This window comes from Haliotis rufescens, unplaced genomic scaffold (assembly GCF_023055435.1).
Source record: "Haliotis rufescens isolate VD_foot unplaced genomic scaffold, xgHalRufe1.0.p SCAF_12, whole genome shotgun sequence".
Classification (NCBI taxonomy): Eukaryota; Metazoa; Mollusca; class Gastropoda; order Lepetellida; family Haliotidae; genus Haliotis; species Haliotis rufescens.
The window spans coordinates 14,511,826-14,533,027 of NW_025963802.1; the positions used below are offsets into that span (position 1 = coordinate 14,511,826).

Sequence of the window (21,202 nt, forward strand, 5' to 3'; positions counted from 1 at the left end):
TACAACAATTATTGAGTGCACAACTTTTTAATCAACGCAAAATACATCTATCAAATTCTGCTACAACAAACGTATGTCCAAGGACACTCTTCACTCTTCTCTCTATAGTATTTATCTTCTAGGTGTTGGAGTGCATACATCGAGTTTGATAGCTGTAACTTGTGTTGATATTAACTAAGCAGCAATAGATTAGTTCTTTTAGGTTTCTTTTCAATACATTTATTTCTAACATAGTGCACATGCAGTACCAATATTGACAACATCCACGGTAAGTGATCACAGCATATGCAGATGTTTCAGACCCGTGAAGATCGGGGTTAGAAAAGGTCTTCAGCAACCTATTCTTGCCGTAAAAGGCGACTGTGCTTGTCGTAAGAGGCGACTGACGGGATGGGGTGGTCAGACTCGCTGACTTGGTTGATGCATGTCATCGTATTCGAGTTGCGTGGGACGATGCACATGGTGTCAATCACTGGATTGTCTGGTCCAGACTCGATTATTTACAGACCGCCGTAATATAGCTGGAATATTGCTGAGTGCGGCTTTAAACAACAAAGAAAGAAAGAGAAAGAAAAAACAATATGTACATTTAAACTTGTACTTAAAGCGCTATTGACCTAGTTCGAGATGCACACACTGTAAATACTGCCGCTCGAAATCTCCTAACTGCCGACTCTAACACGGATTGTAACCACGTCATCAAGACTAAATGATGATGTTCATCGCTAACAAAAAGGATATTCCTTGAAAAGCGCACTACGCAATTTTTGCCATTACATTACATTACAAGTAGTATTCCTTATCGCCGGAATAGGTTGTTATGTATTTGTAAGTACTATACACACATACAGCTATCTTCGTAAAGAAATAATCACGATATTTCTTAATTCTATTTCAAGTGTCGAGGACTACAGAACCCAGGTCCTCGGCGTGACGAGCGAACACTTTAACCTCCGGGCTACAGAACCGACACTTACGTTCTTGCAGCGCATAGATCTATAACAAGCTGAGCAACAGTGAAACTATCAGTCCGGTGCAAGCGGTTATCTTCATATTCAAATGTAATCATGAGTCTTGCCGAACATTCATTATCAAGCATTTTTTATCAGGTGGTCCGTGGATTCTTGTTGAAGCCGGGGATCGGTGGTCGATATAAATTGTACAGTTTAAGCATTTCGTTTGAAAGGGATCCCCGATGGTTTGTAGATTGAAATGTATAAAGTGATGGATAATTCAAATAACTTGATTGGCGCACATCTTTAATAACCTTGCTAGGTGTCTGTATTTCCCTTCCCACAGCGATATACGTTTTGTTAAAGATATTATTTAACAGGCAATGTCAACAAAAAATGCTGTTTTTTATGTTTCAATTATAACCCGATATAGTGATGTCAAATTAGGGGTAGGGTTTCTTAAACAAAGTAATAAACTGTCGACCAACTGTTTGCTGCGTGTAATCATTTCTTACTCATTCACAGGGGACCGCCTCCGTGGTCTAATGGTAGAGCGTCCACCCGGAGAGCGGAAAGTCCGGGGTTCGATCCCCAGCCGCGTCATACCAAAAGACGTTAAAAGATGGTACTTGTTGTTACCCTGTCTGGCGCTCGGCATTAAGGGGCTAAAACAAGGACTGGTCGTCTCGGAGTCAGTATACTGTGTCTGAGTGGGGTATTCCTGTTAAACTGCGGCATGGTATCTCAGTGTGCTAGCACTATAAATCGGCATCAGCCCGGACTAGTACAAGCAGCCACACACACACACATACACGTGCATGCACGTCGCTATATAAGTGCAATAATCTTGAACGCGACGTTAAACCCCATTTCACCTCACCTCATTCACAGGGGACAAATTCCCCGACTTATGTTAACTGTGTGTTTACTCTGCGTCCAAAATTACCTCCAGTTGCATGTTTAGCATTTATACACCAACCTCCACAACCCTTTCAAATTTAATGGCGGTTGAAATTAAAATACACAGACTCTAACGGAATGCTTCCAATATTTAGATCTTAGTCGTTAACACTTAACGTGTACTCTAACGCGGCAATAACCCCATCACTATCAATAACATTAATGGGTTAACATTATCAGTGAACCTTTAACAGCGGATGAAGACGTGAGTGAGCGGTGATGGGGTTAACGCCGTGACTGACGTTTGCATGGACCAAATCAGAGGCAGGCTGCTCCCCTGTGACGCGACGTGAGAGAAGGGGGTTGTGGTAACGCTGTGTGTGACAGTCCCGTACTGTCCTGCCAGGCTCCGACTCAAGGGTAAGTAGTTTCTCCATCACTCCCTGCTTGAGCTATCGATCTGTGTATCCTGTCGCGGTCCCGGTAATGACACTGACTGATAGACGTCTATTACATGCTGGTGAACACTTCCGAGCTTCTCACTGCTGAGGGACAGTTCGCAAATCTGAAACAAGTCCATCAGACTGATGCGTTTTACTAACGACTTCAATTGAATTGGCCTATAACTCCAGCCCAGCCTCTTCCTAAAGATGTAAGCTTCAGTCTTTGTGACAGCGCTTGAGTGTGTAATTCAATTTCACTTCCTTGGCATTATCGCGCTTTACGCGTTCATGAACTCAAATACTTTATTACGAGGTTGTAAGGAACTTCATTATAGACCCAAGCCAACCTCTACATGTTATATCAGGGGCTGTAATGCCGCGCTTGTTCTGTGTCTACATGATCATCGGCCTGCCGTAATTGGCTCCTCATCATTCTTGACATAGTTATAAGGTATTATTTGTCGTCATCAGGATGTCGGGGTCAGTATAGCTGGATAATGATATCGTGGACATGAAGACAACATATTTGAACACTCTCTTATATATTAAAACATATGTGAAACGCAAGTTCCTCAAAAAGGATGTTTTGGTAATGTGTGTAGCCCATTCTTGGTGCCCACTGCTGTGATATGGCCGAAATACTGAAAAAACACTCACTCACTCACTCATTCACGCACTCACTCACTCACTCACTCACTCACTCACTCACTCACTGTTGAGGGCTTCTAATGGAACGTCAACAAGGAGTAGTTTACATCATTACATCGAATATACAGGAACTGGTTTCTCTTGATATTTGAAATTGAAACATAAACCGTCGTGGTTAGTTTGTTCCTGACGTGGTTAGTTTGTTCCCATCGTGGTTAGTTTGTTCCCGTCGTGGTTAGTTTGTTCCCGTTGTAAATAGTTTGTTCCCATCGTGGTTAGTTTGTTCCCGTCGTGGTTAGATTGTTCCCGTCGTGGTTAGTTTGTTCCAATCGTGGTTAGTTTGTTCCTGACGTGGTTAGTTTGTTCCCATCGTGGTTAGTTTGTTCCCATCGTGGTTAGTTTGTTCCCGTTGTGGATAGTTTGTTCCCGTCGTGGTTAGTTTGTTCCCGTTGTGAATAGTTTGTTCCCATCGTGGTTAGTTTGTTCCCGTCGTGGTTAGTTTGTTCCCATCGTGGTTAGTTTGTTCCCGTCGTGGTTAGTTTGTTCCCGTTGTGAATAGTTTGTTCCCATCGTGGTTAGTTTGTTCCCATCGTGGTTAGTTTGTTCCCGTCGTGGTTAGTTTGTTCCCGTCGTGGTTAGTTTGTTCCCATCGTGGTTAGTTTGTTACCATCGTGGTTAGTTTGTTCCCGTTGTGGATAGTTTGTTCCCGTCGTGGTCAGTTTGTTCCCGTTGTGAATAGTTTGTTCCCATCGTGGTTAGTTTGTTCCCATCGTGGTTAGTTTGTTCCCATCGTGGTTAGTTTGTTCCCGTTGTGAATAGTTTGTTCCCATCGTGATTAGTTTGTTCCCGTCGTGGTTAGTTTGTTCCCGTCGTGGTTAGTTTGTTCCCATCGTGGTTAGTTTGTTCCTGACGTGGTTAGATTGTTCCCGTCGTGGTTAGTTTGTTCCCGTCGTGGTTAGTTTGTTCCCGTTGTGGATAGTTTGTTTCTGACGTGGTAAGTTTGTTCCCATCGTGGTTAGTTTGTTCCCGTCGTGGTTAGTTTGTTCCTGACGTGGTTAGTTTGTTCCCGTCGTGGTTAGTTTGTTCCCGTTGTGAATAGTTTGTTCCCGTTGTGGTTAGTTTGTTCCCGTCGTGGTTAGTTTGTTCCCATCGTGGTTAGTTTGTTCCCGTCGTGGTTAGTTTGTTCCCGTTGTGAATAGTTTGTTCCCATCGTGGTTAGTTTGTTCCCGTCGTGGTTAGTTTGTTCCCGTTGTGAATAGTTTGTTCCCATCGTGGTTAGTTTGTTCCCGTCGTGGTTAGTTTGTTCCCGTCGTGGTTAGTTTGTTCCCATCGTGGTTAGTTTGTTCCCGTCGTGGTTAGTTTGTTCCCGTTGTGAATAGTTTGTTCCCATCGTGGTTAGTTAGTTCCCGTCGTGGTTAGTTTGTTCCCGTCGTGGTTAGTTTGTTCCCGTTCTGGATACTTTGTTCCCGTCGTGGATAGTTTGTTCCCATCGTGGTTAGTTTGTTCCCGTCGTGGATAGTTTGTTCCCGTTGTGGATAGGTTGTTCCCGTTGTGGATAGTTTGTTCCCGTTGTGGATAGTTTGTTCCCGTTGTGGATAGTTTGTTCCCGTTGTGGATAGTTTGCTCCCGTCATGGATAGATTGTTCCCGTTGTGGATAGTTTGTTCCCGTTGTGGATAGTTTGTTCCCGTTGTGGATAGTTTGCTCCCGTCATGGATAGATTGTTCCCGTTGTGGATAGTTTGTTCCCGTTGTGGATAGTTTGTTCCCGTTGTGGATAGTTTGCTCCCGTCATGGATAAGTTGTTCCAGTCGTTGATACTTTGTTTCAGTCGTTCAAGAACGTTTCATGTTCATGTTCCTTCATGAATTGACACACATCACCACAACACATAAACAGAACACATCCACCTAAAACTTTCCTAGCACTCCAGATAGCACCAATTCAACCTTACCTCAAGTAAATTTGCAACCACAATGTCTACATGGGTGCGTGTATGTCTGCATGCACGCATTTCAGCGGTTTTGCGCGGGCGTGTATGTAAAACCCAGTCTGAATACCCTTGTACCAATAGCACAAGATCTCACGTATAACCAGTTCCCATCGTTTTCTATCCCAGCTTTATCAATCAGCGGTAAGTGGTAAAACGTGTCTTGAATTAATACTAATGTTTATCACTCGATCAGTATTTCAAACGACCCTATCTAATGCGTATCGGACTTTATGATTGCGGTCGAAGAGTAGTGTACGATGTTTTGGGCTGCAGAAACTAATTCAAGTAAATGTGTTTTCTTGATGATATGGACATATCATTCTATCGATAAGATTCATTTGATAGTTTCATATCGTAACGAGTGTCCAGTGCCCCGTGGACACACATCAGCGTGGTTTGCCTGAACATGTAACATGGCGCTCCTCGGGGAGAGTAAGAGCTTAATAATAAACCTGTTGTTATAAGTATTAAGGAACATATATAATGTCTACGTTGTTCTAAAAATCATCATCCGAGTTTAATGTGATATTGGAAAACAATGCCCAATGGGGCTCTGTCACCTGCTCAGTGGGAAGACATTAGGAGTATAGGTTCAGAGAAATTGGAAATACTATTAAGCGGTGTGTCGGCTAAACATACATCCATTGAATTACGTCGTGGATATAATCTGTCTCTATCTATCATAAAGCTGACACACGCTAAAACATCCAGGAACCAGTCTTTGTGAGAATTGGGTTTTTCGATATCGATGTGAGTGAGTGTGTATGGTTTTACGCTTCTTTTAGCAATATTCCACCAATATCACGACACTAGAAATGGTCTTCACACATTGTACCCATCTCGGGAATCGAACCAGGGTCTTCGGCGTGACGAGCGAACGCTTTAACCACTAGGCTACCCGACCGCCCCCGATATCGATGTGAATGATTAAGTAAATCTGTGATTGCACAAAATGATGACGTAACAATCCAATGAATGAGGCCGAGCGTGTTTAGCATGTATTTAAATATATTTTACGGTCGTGAAAAAAAAAGAACTGAATGTTTTTATTAAATATTTTATCCGAGAAAATAAATGGAAATCTGACACTGCACCGTTAATGGTTCTGATATAAAGTGAACACACTTTGCTTCAGTAAACGAGAGTGTTTATTAATGTTTATAACTCACTACGTATGTCCATGCTGCATTATGGGGTAATAATTCATGTTTTACATGTGTCACGAATATATTCAACAAATAACCACTTCTCAAGTTCCATATCTGATGTACAGGCGCTCCATCAGACACGCCGAGTGTTTAAATTGCCTAACTCATGTGTCATACTTTCAGCTATATGTCTCCTTTGCGTCCTACGCTGCCTATCTTTGTCATCTTTACATCTGCTGTGGGCACTCCAACTCGCCTGTGACCTTATCAGAGACACTGAATGGTTAACCCGCCTGACTTATGTCATATTTTTAAGCATCCGGGACGTCCAAACTAGCCTACTCTGTCATCAGTTCATCTGCTGTGGGCACTCAAACCTGCCTGTCTCTAGCAATATTCTGATTGGTAGAGCTATCCTCGTTCCATCAGTGTTAACTCAGGGTTAATGAGAGACATTTATAAATAAGACTTATCGATCTATTGATCTGCCCGTTGTCCAATACTGTGGTATTCCTACGCCGGACATACAGCTATTTACAGGAGGATAGCGATCCCCAGGGATAACAACCGAATCAATCTCAGATCTGTAGACTGTTGACACCACTATGTTTACAACTTTGATTGAAACAGAATAAAACATGGATCGCACGAGGATCTAGTTTCTCTGATAGACAAACAGGACAGGCTAAATTCGGAACGACCATCTCTCAAACTTGTATGCTGCAGCCAATTGGCATAGTCTTGTTGGTTTTCTTCAACAACCGTTATCTTTAATATTAGTAAACTATTTATAATTGATTGGGTTAAATTTGTATTAATATGCGTTTGTTTGAACAGATGGTGGCTGGCTGGATGATCATCGCGCAAAACAAATAATGACATTTCGAGAGCTGATAAAAAAACATTATTAACCTTTCGTACCTACTCTACACAGCTCTAGGGGAGTTAATATGTGTGTCTCTGGATTGATATGCCCTGGGTACCTGTCTATAGCCATTAATAGTTCATTGATGTAGTCTATATTCTCAGTTGTCTAGATTCATAAATAGTTGTTTAGATTGTCAAAATATTTATAACTTGAGTATAGAGCTTCACATAGAGTTGTCGTGATTCTCTTGAGTTAACATAGTTATTATGTTTCATAAATAGCTACGAACTTTACATTGGATAAATATATTTTTATTAATTGTCCAAAGGATGCGTAGTGTTGAAAAAGATATTTCTATTGTGTCTCAGACAAACTTTCAGATCCATGACTGGTTTTCTAGGTGTTTTGAATAATTTCCTTTTTTCATGACTAATTTCTCTCCACGTTTCTTCTATTGCAACCCAGTTCCATGCCTAGTCTCCATGGTGTCTCAGACAGTTCTTCTCAGATCCATGACTAGATTTCCAGGTGTCTCAGACAGTTCTCAGATCCATGAGTAGTTTCCCAGGTGTCTCAGACAGTTCCTCTCAGATCCATGACTAGTCTCCATGGTGTCTCAGACAGTTCTTCTCAGATCCATGACTAGATTTCCAGGTGTCTCAGACAGTTCTTCTCAGATCCATGACTAGTCTCCATGGTGTCTCAGACAGTTATTCTCAGATCCATGAGTAGTTTTCCAAGTGTCTCAGACAGTTCTTCTCAGATCCATGACTAGTCTCCATGGTGTCTCGGACAGTTCTTCTCAGATCCATGACTAGATTTCCAGGTGTCTCAGACAGTTCTCAGATCCATGACTAGTTTCCCAGGTGTCTCAGACAGTTCTTCTCAGATCAATGACTAGTCTCCATGGTGTCTCAGACAGTTCTTCTCAGATCCATGACCAGATTTCCAGGTGTCTCAGACAGTTCTCAGATCCATGACTAGTTTCCCAGGTGTCTCAGACAGTTCTTCTCAGATCCATAACTAGTTTCCCAGGTGTCTCAGACAGTTATTCTCAGATCCATGACTAGATTTCCAGGTTTCGCAGACAGTTCTTCTCAGATCCATGAGTAGATTTCCAGGTGTCTCGGACAGTTCTTCTCAGATCTATGACTAGTTTCCCAGGTGTCTCAGACAGTTCTTCTCAGATCCATGACTAGTCTCCATGGTGTCTCAGACAGTTCTTCTCAGATCCATAACTAGATTTCCAGGTGTCTCAGACAGTTCTCAGATCCATGAGTAGTTTCCCAGGTATCTCAGACAGTTCTTCACAGATCCATGACTAGTTTCCCAGGTGTCTCAGACAGTTCTTCTCAGATCCATGACTAGATTTCCAGGTTTCGCAGAAAGTTCTTCTCAGATCCATGAGTAGATTACCAGGTGTCTCGGACAGTTCTTCTCAGATCCATGACTAGATTGCCAGGTGTCTCAGACACTTCTTCTCAGATCCATGACTAGTCTCCATGGTGTCTCAGACAGTTCTTCTCAGATCCATAACTAGATTTCCAGGTGTCTCAGACAGTTCTCAGATCCATGACTAGTTTCCCAGGTATCTCAGACAGTTCTTCTCAGATCCATAACTAGTTTCCCAGGTGTCTCAGACAGTTCTTCTCAGATCTATGACTAGTTTCCCAGGTTTCGCAGAAAGTTCTTCTCAGATCCATGACTAGTCTCCATGGTGTCTCAGACAGTTCTTCTCAGATCCATAACTAGATTTCCAGGTGTCTCAGACAGTTCTCAGATCCATGAGTAGTTTCCCAGGTATCTCAGACAGTTCTTCACAGATCAATGACTAGTTTCCCCAGGTGTCTCAGACAGTTCTTCTCAGATCCATGACTAGATTGCCAGGTTTCGCAGAAAGTTCTTCTCAGATCCATGAGTAGATTTCCAGGTGTCTCGGACAGTTCTTCTCAGATCCATGACTAGATTGCCAGGTGTCTCAGACACTTCTTCTCAGATCCATGACTAGTCTCCATGGTGTCTCAGACAGTTCTTCTCAGATCCATAACTAGATTTCCAGGTGTCTCAGACAGTTCTCAGATCCATGAGTAGTTTCCCAGGTATCTCAGACAGTTCTTCACAGATCCATGACTAGTTTCCCAGGTGTCTCAGACAGTTCTTCTCAGATCCATGACTAGATTTCCAGGTTTCGCAGAAAGTTCTTCTCAGATCCATGAGTAGATTTCCAGGTGTCTCGGACAGTTCTTCTAAGATCCATAACTAGATTTCCAGTTGTCTCAGACAGTTCTCAGATCCATGAGTAGTTTCCCAGGTATCTCAGACAGTTCTTCACAGATCCATAACTAGTTTCCCAGGTGTCTCAGACAGTTCTTCTCAGATCCATGACTAGATTGCCAGGTTTCGCAGAAAGTTCTTCTCAGATCCATGACTAGATTTCCAGGCGTCTCAGACAGTTCTTCTCAGATCCATAACTAGTTTCCCAGGTGTCTCAGACAGTTCTTCTCAGATCCATGACTAGATTTCCAGGTGTCTCAGACAGTTCTTCTCAGATCCATGAGTAGATTTCCAGGTGTCTCGGACTGTTCTCAGATCTATGACTAGTTTCACAGGTGTCTCAGACAGTTCTTCTCAGATCCATGACTAGTCTCCATGGTGTCTCAGACAGTTCTTCTCAGATCCATAACTAGATTTCCAGGTGTCTCAGACAGTTCTCAGATCCATGAGTAGTTTCCCAGGTATCTCAGACAGTTCTTCACAGATCAATGACTAGTTTCCCAGGTGTCTCAGACAGTTCTTCTCAGATCCATGACTAGATTTCCAGGTTTCGCAGAAAGTTCTTCTCAGATCCATGAGTAGATTTCCAGGTGTCTCGGACAGTTCTTCTCAGATCCATGACTAGATTGCCAGGTGTCTCAGACAGTTCTTCTCAGATCCATGACTAGTCTCCATGGTGTCTCAGACAGTTCTTCTCAGATCAATAACTAGATTCCCAGGTGTCTCAGACAGTTCTCAGATCCATGAGTAGTTTCCCAGGTATCTCAGACAGTTCTTCACAGATCCATGACTAGTTTCCCAGGTGTCTCAGACAGTTCTTCTCAGATCCATGACTAGATTTCCAGGTTTCGCAGAAAGTTCTTCTCAGATCCATGAGTAGATTTCCAGGTGTCTCGGACAGTTCTTCTCAGATCCATCACTAGTTTCCCAGGTATCTCAGACAGTTCTTCTCAGATCCATGACTAGATTTCCAGGCGTCTCAGACAGTTCTTTTCAAATCCATGACTAGTTTCCCAGGTATCTCAGACAGTTCTTCTCAGATCCATGACTAGATTTCCAGGCGTCTCAGACAGTTCTTCTCAAATCCATGACTAGTTTCCCAGGTATCTCAGACAGTTCTTCTCAGATCCATGACTAGATTTCCAGGTGTCTCAGACCGTTCTTCTCATATCCATGACTAGTTTCCCAGGTGTCTCAGACAGTTCTTCACAGATCCATGACTGGTTTTCCAGGTGTCTCTATTTCATGAATAGGTTCCCAGGTGTCTCAGATATCATCCCGGATTCATGAATAGCTTCTTGTTGTCATGCAATTTGGCTCCCTTTTTCATCAATAGGGATCCAGGTGTCTCAGATATCATCCCGGATTCATGAATAGCTTCTTGTTGTCATGCAATTTGGCTCCCTTTTTCATCAATAGGGATCCAGGTGTCTCAGATATCATCCCGGATTCATGAATAGCTTCTTGTTGTCATGCAATTTGGCTCCCTTTTTCATCAATAGGGATCCAGGTGTCTCAGATATCATCCCGGATTCATGAATAGCTTCTTGTTGTCATGCAATTTGGCTCCCTTTTTCATCAATAGGGATCCAGGTGTCTCAGATATCATCCCGGATTCATGAATAGGTTGCAAAGTGTATTACAAAATTTTATGCTAATACATATTTTACCAGATATCTCAGATAGTTTTCCGGGCCCATGGATAGTTTCGCACGTTACCAAGTAAGGTATCCGATATTCGGGTATACATTTACAGCTGTGAAATTTGATTGTTTGAATTGCAATAAAACCATGAAAAAGTGTGTGAATTTGTCAAATCTCAGGTTGTACGATGGTGTACCAGGCTGTGTGAGGCTACCAAATAGTTTGGGTGGTGCATAGCTGCTCACAATATCAATCACTGGGTTGTCTGGTCCAAATGTGTTTATTTTTAAGCCTTCATCGTAAACCTTGAATATTGCTGAGTGCGGAGTTAACAATATACAAACACAGACACACGCACGCACGCACGCACGCACGCACACACGCATGATCGTGCGCACACTTAAAACACAATACCAGATTGTGCAAGCTATTTTAACACAATGCCAGATTGTGTAAGTTCATTTAACACAATGCCAGACTGTGTAAGTTCCTCTAACACAATACCTGATTATGCAAGATATTGTAACACAATACTAGGTTGTGTACGTTCACTTAACACAATACCAGATTGTGCAAGTTATTTTAACACAATCTGGTAATGTAAGTTCCTTTGATACAATACCTGATTGTGTAGGTTACTTCAACACAATACCTAATTGTGTGCGATGCTACAGCACGAGATGAATAACTCACAGAAATAACACGAACAACTTGATGGCATCAGTTTCCAATAGAGACGCCACGGCGTCCCAATAGACACCACATCTTGGGCCCATGAATAAAATATCCCGAGTGGACATAAGAGACCCATCCGACTGACTTCCCAATCTTAACTTATTTGTCCACGCCATAATCCTCACATTGGAGGGAAATCAGGCTCAACTCTGGTAGATCATGAACACCACTACACGCTCAAATCTCATCACTAGCGCTCTGATCGCACAGGTATGGTCGGTGTCTCGCCCTCGCTGCTGCAGCTAGTCCTCAAGGCGGAGCAACTCGCTATACTCTGACGCGGTAGCAGCAGGGTGCTCTCAGATGCGGCTGCTGTAATTACGTGTAGCTGACATCCGTGTGGTGGTTTGGGGGATGCGGGAGTTAGTTATAGTCAGCTGACGGGAGGAACGGGAGAGGCGACACTGAACGACGACAGTGAAGGGGGCGACATCGTTCACAGTCGGTCAGGGGAATGTAGCTATAGGTAGGTGCTTTGTGTTCGTATTGTATACTGTTTCCATTGAGTGATGCTGTTGTTTGATGTTCGGCTCGGGAGGCAAATAATGTTGTAAGCTATACATGCTTGTATTTGAGAAGGGAAACGTGATCGAACAGTGTACCTAAGCACGATTTGTGCTTTGAATTTGATTGCATTACATGTATGGAATTCGAGAAGTATATGTAACGCTGAGGTAGTCACGGTCGATTAGAGTGCTTCTACCTTAGGCGAGCGTTCAGTAAGTACTATTTTAATTCGTGGTCGAATTTCCAAGGAAACTTATTACCTTTAGTATACAGAACACGTTTTTCCCATTAAGGTAAATGTAGGTTTCAGGAACATTTCATGCGTGATACAAAACGCCGGTCATTAAAATAGTATCTGATTACTATCCTTCAAGAAATAAGTGATCAGATTTGTGACATCTTTAAGTCAACATTTCCATACAATTCTATAAAGTACGTGATATCGCTATGCATAACGCAGTCCGCCCACTCCTCACTGAAGGGTGAATAAACATAAGGTGTACTGTTACCTTAAAGAGAAAGGTCCGCTTTAACAAATGTTTTCGTAAAGAACGAACAAAGAGCGTTGGACTAACTTATTGCTTGGTGTTCGTGAACGGCTTCCAAATGGCGTTTTATAGGACCGGTGATTCCATCAGCACAAGAACATTTTCTCAAGTAGCGTTGATAGATTGAATTCCGTAATTGAAGAAGCATCTTATATCGAAAACGTTGAGTAATGACATAGCTCAGAGCGAACGAATTCCATTACAGAAACAAAACCCCTCCACTTTATCACGGCGGCTGAGAAAAAACATCAACGACGTTCTCCGCGAGCTGTTGACTGCCGCCCATGTTATATGACAGTATGTACCATACCACGGAGCTCGTTTCTTGTGAGTTGGAGTGGCGTGTCCAGTACCCACTCTCAGACGATGGTATGCCGACGATGAACGCCGGACTGACAGGTTTTCTTCTCGTTTTAATATCCTGATGAAAAGATCAATAGACAGACTTAAGAGAAGATGTCTCACCGGTTTCGTTTTATCCTTCTCGTTTGTTTCAATAATGTTGACTTTGATGCGAGATTGGAGAAGTCCGACAGTAGGCATACAGGTTCATACAGTTCCCGCAGCGACTGTCAGATAAGCTCGGCTCACGGTGTAAACACATAGTCATGTGTAAAACTAGCCGGTATATATGCACAATGTATTAGACTTAATTGCAGTGGCTATGTAATTGTTCGACTCGAAGCCTTTGAAAAGAAGATTCAGTTGATTATGTCAAAATCCCAATAGGAAGATTGTCATAGCAATTGTGTCTAGAAGTTAACACCAGAAGTGCCGTAACTTGTACATGTCGTTAATGTAGCAAATTACGCCATAAACATTCTAGGTTTTCAATTAGGATTGCGAACGTAGATTTGATACCTGTAAATTTTCATACGAAATTTGAGGTTTCAAATGTGAAATATTTACAGGTTTCGAATCGGCGTTTCTTTCTATCTACATTTCACTGTTGGCGTTTGTTCATTCTATTGCATAATGATGAAATAAACGCGAAAGCGGAATTCTTGAGTGATGGGGAATAGTAGTTTTGTTTCGAATTCAGTAATCCTTGAAGATCCAGGTTAGAATTGGCCTCCAGCAACCCATTGTCTTAAAAGGCGACTACGCTTTTCGTAAGAGGCGACCAAAGGGATCGGGTGGTCAGGCTTGACATCCTATCCCAATTACTTAGATCGATGCTCTAGATGTCAATCACTGGATTGTCTAGTCCAGCCTTGATTATTTACAGACCGATGTCATATCGCTGGAATATTGTTGAGTGCAGCGTTTAAGAACACACAAATAAATCGAATTCAGCAATCATTACCAAACGGTTTCAACCAGTGTATCCTTCGTAACATATATCAAGACTCTCCCTTTCACACCATGAGAACATAGCATTTAGTGGGGAGCAAAACAATTACTTGTGAGCATTTGTACTAGAAAGCGTAGCAAATATTCTATAGCATAGCACTTACTTGATGTCATATGACAGATACTATATATCATAGATTTTACTTGAGAGGAAAACCGTTACTAAAAGACATAGCAACTATTCGAGAGTATAGCAGTTATAATACTATATGCCATAGCAATTACTTGACAGCATAAAGGCAAAGCAGGTACCAGAGGGCTGATGGCATATCCGGCCTTACTACAGAGCATTACAATTACTTGCGAGCGAATCTGTTGCTGCTCTATAGGATAACAACTACTTGAGAGCATATCAGTTACTTTATAGTATTCCAATTATTTGTGAGCATAGTGCTTACTAAAAATAAATGTGGTTACTTTAGAGCATAGCAGTTACTATATAGCATAGCAAATACTTGAGCGCCTAGTATAGTTACTATACAGCACAGCAAATACTTGAGCGCCTAGTATAGTTACTATATAGCACAGCAAATACTTGAGCGCCTCGTAGTTACTATACAGCACAGCAGGTTCTGGAGAGCTGGCCCATGCTGTAGAGGTAGCTGTGGAGGCAACCCTCCGAGAAGCGGGAATTTGAACATCTGGTAGTCAGTCAGGGATTCTTTACAAGCATTTCTTACATTCTAAGTTAGAATAGCTCTTACACTACATCCATGTTTATGTTGATTATTGAGGGAAAGCAATGCTGTTAACACGGGTTTACTACACCCCCCATCTCTCTCCCCGTGTATCTGACAGCGTTCAAAGGGGATGGCATTATCCCCACCTAAAGGTCAACTCGAGGCACAGCTTCTGAGTGTATCCGTTTACTTTACAGACATGGTATAAACCGTATTTTCCATCATAGTTACAGCTCAACATTTTATAGAGGTACGATGTATTCCTCACTGTTGTTAAGGGGGCACGGGTGGCCCAGTCGTCTTAGCTGCCGAAAGTCGCTGTGAAGAGTTGCGTTCCTTGGGCACGCCAGGAACCTATGATTGTGGGTTCGAATCCCGGTTCGCCCCGATTATGTTTCTAGGTTTGTCAGCACCATACCCGTGCTCGTGGGTTTCACCGAAGTGGTAAACGTCTGAGACCTGCATCACTTCGGGCTTTCCTCCCACATTAAGCGGACACGCCGCGATATAACTAGAATACTGTTAAAAGCGGAGTTAAACCCATCTCACTCACTCACTCACTAACTAAAGTTGTGAAACTATTGAAACAGTGTATGCACTTGTTTATTGTAACGCGTGATCAAGCTTAGAATGGTCGAAATTTATGTCAATATTAAATACTATTCGGATGAAATTTCCAAGCAATCAATCACATTTAGTATCACCTGAATATCACAAAATCCTTTCCAGATGTCCAGTAGTAAACATTAACTTAATCGTTTCAATGATCTCCTGCAAGCTTTCGCTTTTATTGTTTACTTAAATTTAGAACCTTTTCCTCAATTAACTCTGCTTCAGTAACTTCCAACGTACTTTCAAATACGTGAAGACAATATCCCCACCCACATAATGCTCAACTGCTAGAGTAATTTGTTTAATATAATTTTCAGACCTGATTTTTTTTAATGGTTTGAATGGAGACGTGTTGAGGATTGTCAACTGCCTTGCGTATTGTCTTCCTTGGACGTCTCCTTCCGGCCTACACTCATCCAGGTGAATGGCTCAACGGTTCTCTGTCTCACTGAGCCGTCGGGTCAAGGCCGGTCACAACCTTCCCACCATCAGTACAGAGTGATGGTATTTGTCGCCACAGATGTATTGATTGAGAGATGAGTGGAGCCTTTACTTTACCATCATTTTATCGAGGGTGGAAATTAAGCACTGGGAAACAGCGCACTTGGTCAGCCTATTACTCAGTGGTAACTACCCTGCTGGATGCTAATAGGGCGGGTGAAACCAGGGGTCATTAACTACTTAGGGAACGGAATACATTTGAGTGTTCCTTGAAATAGATTGCCGGTATAGGGGAGGGAAATTATGGCCTGGTTCCATCGTGATGGCCTGCCATTAGGTCCGGCAGATGCTGATACTGATGACAGTCTAATCACCAGTCGTCACATCCTCACCTGCTGGGGGTGGTGGTGATGGAGGGGGGTGGGGGGTCATGGCAGAGGAAGCGAGCAGGGTTGTCTTGTCTCCTGCATGCGAACAGCCGTACATGTATGTTTTGCGGATAAGGACGGCTAGAGGGTTGAAATGGACCTTTTTGGAATTGGGAAGACGGGTCTTTTTGTTTTGGTGAGCGTGAGATATATCTGTCACTGGAAAGCATAGCAGCAGCAGCAGAGCTTCCAATCATTAAAAGGAGATAAAGACTTAGAAGGGGGGCCTGCTGCAGGTTGAAGGATTTTTATGATTTTCCATAGTTTAAGAGGCTACATTAAGAACTATATTAACAAGAAGGACAAAGACATTTGTCAAACGTTTACTCCTTCATGTCCGGTACAACACCCTGGCTATGACAATCCTACAATGATATAGTTCAGAATGCCAATTCTCTTCCACTGAATTACTTACCTGAACTAGAAATAAAGGAGACCAGTGAGACCGACTCATCCGTTTCCTATTTAGAACTATGCATAAAGATTCCGAGTGAAAACACAGGGAAGGTCTCCAGGTCGGACCCGTTACAGCTCGTCAGGTCATCTAGAACGTGTACAGACATTTGCCAGAACATGTTTCATTTCAATAGCCAATTCCCTTCCGCTGAATTACCCACCTGAGCTTTAAATAATAGCTACCAGTGAAACCACCTCACCTGTTTCATACTTAGATCTATGGATAAAGATTCCTTGACACCCAAAAAAACTTTTCCATAGTTAACTTACCCTTTATAATCCTGCAGCTCCAGCCGTGGTGTCTACATTTCACAACTTTTGTGGAACAATCGAGCATGTTTTTTCTTCCAAAGAGCGTCATACAAATCTAGCTCCGAATGTCGTTTGATCAGGGTTACAACATTCAAGGCCTCAGTAAAGCTTCCAAGTTAATTTTATCATAGAAATATCAAATTTGACACATCAGTGACAAGAATGGTGTCTCATGCTATTCCCTATTTTCACTTATATCATATGTTCCCGTGTTTTTCAAGTGAACAATTGACTTGCCTTCGCATGTGTTTGTGACGGGTGACATCGGTTGGGCAGGAAACGGTCACCATTTCGCGAACACTTGGTGTCATCACTATTTGATAGTGATTCACAAACACATGCTCATGACATAGTCGGAATCGTACACTCGACTATTTTTCTTATGAACATGGAAATGGTTTTGTCGCATTTTTTTTCTAGAAGATATCCTTTACTAGAAACAGTTACTAGGAGGGATAGCGGTTTCTAGAAGCAGTAACTGGAGGGTATGTTGATTTAAGGTGTACATAACAGGTATTAGGAGATACCGTCTTAGTACAGAGCATAGTAACCTGAAGGCTTAGCGTGTACTTGAGGACATGGTTGGTTGGTTTGTTGTTTAACGCCGCACTCAGCCATATTCAAGCTATATGACAGCGGTCTATAAATAATCGAGTCTGGACCAGATAATCCAGTGATTAGTATCATGAGCATCGATCCACACAATTGGGATCGATGACACGCATCAACCAAGTCAGCGAGCCTGACCACCCGATCCCGTTAGTCGCCGCATAAACAAGCATAGTCGCCTGTTAAGGCAAGGATGGGTTGCTGAAGATTAGTTCCACCCCGGATCTTTACAGGAAATAGAAACTACTATGTAGCACATAGAGGGATGCTGGACGGATGGACATACGCAATATCTGTCATCATTGCTCCTTACAAAGAACAGCATTTACATCCATATTTTATTTCTTCTTATACGATAGCATGTTTAAACCGTGCTTGTAAACACGTCTGTACTACAAACGGAACACTTGGTCAACCCCTGGTCTCTCCTATCGGATCAGCGTTCAGACAGGATGACATTATCACATAAAGGTCAACCTGGCACATCTGACTGTGGGACATCCGTTAAACTCCACCTACACCATACACACTGCTGTTACGAAGCGTCCAAGAGCTCCCTCAGTGGGAAACAAGGATAACGGAACTGTAAAAAGCACATCCCAATATTGTATTCAATGGCTAATTACCGAGATGAACCGAGCATGAAGTAGTGATTCCTTTTATTATTAAAAAAAACATATAAAGTAATATATTCGACGAAATAGAATACAGAAATTATTCATTCAGTAGGCATTCGGCTCATTACACAAAAATGTACCATATGCATGCAATGCCCTATTATTATCCAAGAACATCAAGATACTTTGTACATTATACGTTAAGAGAGCGGCGGATGTTTTAGACTTTTGATAGAAATAGGCCAATAAGTTCAAGAGTTGTGCAGTCATAGTCAGAGTTATAAACTTCACAACTTTGGATGGGTACACAGAGCGTTTATCTATTAGAATACACTAACTAGCACCCGGTGACACTTAAAATCCCATTTTGGACAAGCAGAGGGCAAGTATTTCACTTCCGATCCTGTGGCACGCCTATTGGGATGATTACCAGAGGTAGTAGACCCGTGAAGACCCCGGTTAGAATAGGTCTTCAGCGACCCATGCTTGCCGTAAAAGGCGAGTATGCTTGTCGTAAGAGACGACTAATTTGATTGGGTGGGCAGGCTCGCTGACTTGGTTGATGCATGTCATCGTATCCCAATTGCGTGGATCGATGCTCATGATGTCAGTCACTGGATTGTCTGACCCAGACTCGATATTTACAGACCGTCGTCATATAGCTTGAATATTGCTGAGTGCGGCGTTAAACAACAAACAAACAAACAAAACTCGGGGTAGTGAGAAGGGGTTATCTCAGAATCACGATTGTAGGCCCATACGGAATAGGATATGTGGACGTCATGATACAGTGAGGCAGTTAATCGTTTTCTTTTCCCGATAATCAAGATGTAAATTAAATCTGACATTAACTGACCACAAAGATCCAAAATGGGGGTTTCAATTAGCCTTTCAAATGTGAGTCATCATGACTCGCTGCATATTTTGTTGGGCGTCATGAGTACAATATAGAGTCAGGGAAGAGTTCAACGTTTTTCAAAATCTCTTTATTAAATCACGCTGTATGAACAATTTGTTTATAAACAATAAACAATTTTCCGAGCCATTCAAACTGTCTCCACTATGTTGAAAAACGAACATATTTCTTTAACGCATTTTTTTACTTATAATCAGCTGTAGTACCTCTGTACATCAGACGTAATTGATTTTATTTTTTTTAAATCAGTTAATGCGCTGTCGTGTTTTTGTATTTTCGGGTCCCTCACTTGATTGTCTGGTTTGTTGACAGGCTTCCGTCGCATCTCAAGAGTACCGCTGTGCGGCGTCAGACAACAAACAAACAATTACTTTTTTATGCAAATTGTGTGAGTGGCTGGTGCGAGTGGTAGGGTAAGAATGTTTACCCTTTTCGCGAACACCTGGCGTTATCACTGATTTTCAGTGATCTATTCAAATAATTGTCACCGCTATCTTGCTTTTTACGCCCAATTGAATCTGTTTCGGTGGATAATCGAGACTGGTTATTATCCGACGTTGATATTTTATATTTACAGTACGTTGGAATTTTTTGTATGAACAAGTATTAATGGATACAAATGTTTTGCGTCAAATATGACTCATTAGGTTACGATTGCTTCAAATAACAGGATTCCTGTGTCTCGTGTGTGTGTGTTTGTTTGTTTGTATAACGCCGCACTCAGCAATATTCCAGCTATATGACGGCGGTCTGTAAAAAATTGAGTCTGGACCAGACAACCCTGTGATTGATATCATGAGCATCCATCCACAGAATTGGGATTGATGACATGTATCAACCAAGTCAGCGAGCCTGACCACCCGATCCCGTTAGTCGCCTCTTACGACAAGCAGAGTCGCCTTTTATGGCAAGCATGGGTTGCTGAAGACCTATTCTACCCCGGATCCTCACAGGCGTGCGTCTTATGAAGCCCTGCATAGGCTACACTGACCTGTCATCATATCCATGTTGATGATGCGGGAAATAATTTGCGTAAGCAAACCATTATTCAAATTACCTTGTATCTTTTTAAAAACAAACTTGTCAAAAAATTATTAAAGAAAGTTATATGTTTCGTACATATCATCATGATAACAACGTCAAGTGTTATTGCAAACAAATTACTTCAACACTGTTTATTGGTCTCCTTCGATCACCGTGCAATAAACACGCACATAAAACGTTCGTGCAAGAAAGGTCTACAGGTCGGACTCGTTTCGCTCATCAGCTCATCAGCTCAACAGCTCATCTGGAACGCGTACAGACATTTGCCATGACATGTTGCATTTCAATAGCCAATTCCCTTCCACTGATGTACCCACCTGAACTTGAAATAAAGGAGACCAGTGAAACCACCTCACCTGTTTCATATTTAGATCCATGCATAACGATTCAGAGACACGCAAAAACTATCCACAAAACAGTATGACAAGAGTGATACTTCACTTTTCCAATAGATAACTTTCCCTTAATGTCGAGCAATACTGCAGCAGCCCCAGTCATTTGAGATACATCAGACCCACAAAACATTATTATTTCTAACATCTAGCATTCCAGTGAACGATGTTTTTAGTGATAAAGCTGGACAAATATTATTGTTTTAAGGCTTCTCGGGAAGAGATCGTAATTTATTGTCAACAAAATCCTAGCATCCGTTCCCGCTCCTACTCCTCCTTCTCCTCATATTCCTCCTACTTCTAATCCTTTTTCTCCTTCTAATTCTTTTCCTCCTTCTAACCCTTATACTCCCTCTTGTCTCCTCCCCTTTTCCTTCTTCTCATCATTATCTTCCTCCTCTCCTCCTCCCCTTCTCTCATCTCCTCTCCTTTTTCTTCTCCTCCTCTGCTTCCTCTCATCTCGCCCTTCTCCTCTTCTCCTGTCTTCTCTTCCTCATCCCTCTCCTCTGTTCCTCTCCCTTACACCTCTTCTTCTCTTTTCTCTCTGCCCTCTGCTCTTTTACTCTTTTACTCTTTCTCCGCTTCTCCCATTCCTTCTCGTCTCCTCTCCTCTGTTCCTATCATCTTCTCCCCTCTTCTTTTCTATCCTGCCCTCCTTCTCTTACTTCTCTAACTCTTCTCAC

The 21,202-nt window shown here is 42.3% G+C and overlaps 1 protein-coding gene across 2 annotated transcripts in view; it reads left to right on the forward strand.

Annotated features, from left to right (window-relative positions):
• The first annotated feature begins 2,165 nt into the window (after positions 1-2,165).
• Positions 2,166-21,202, forward strand: part of LOC124119581 (neuropeptide Y receptor type 5-like) — a 23,487-nt gene continuing 4,450 nt past the window's right edge. The window contains exon 1 of one of the 2 annotated variants that reach the window (XM_046482136.2): positions 2,166-2,273. The gene's annotated coding sequence lies outside the window, so the exon portion shown is untranslated. Of the gene's footprint in view, positions 2,274-11,818; positions 12,071-21,202 lie in introns of those variants that run through there. The other variant, XM_046482135.2, reaches the window with a different exon arrangement.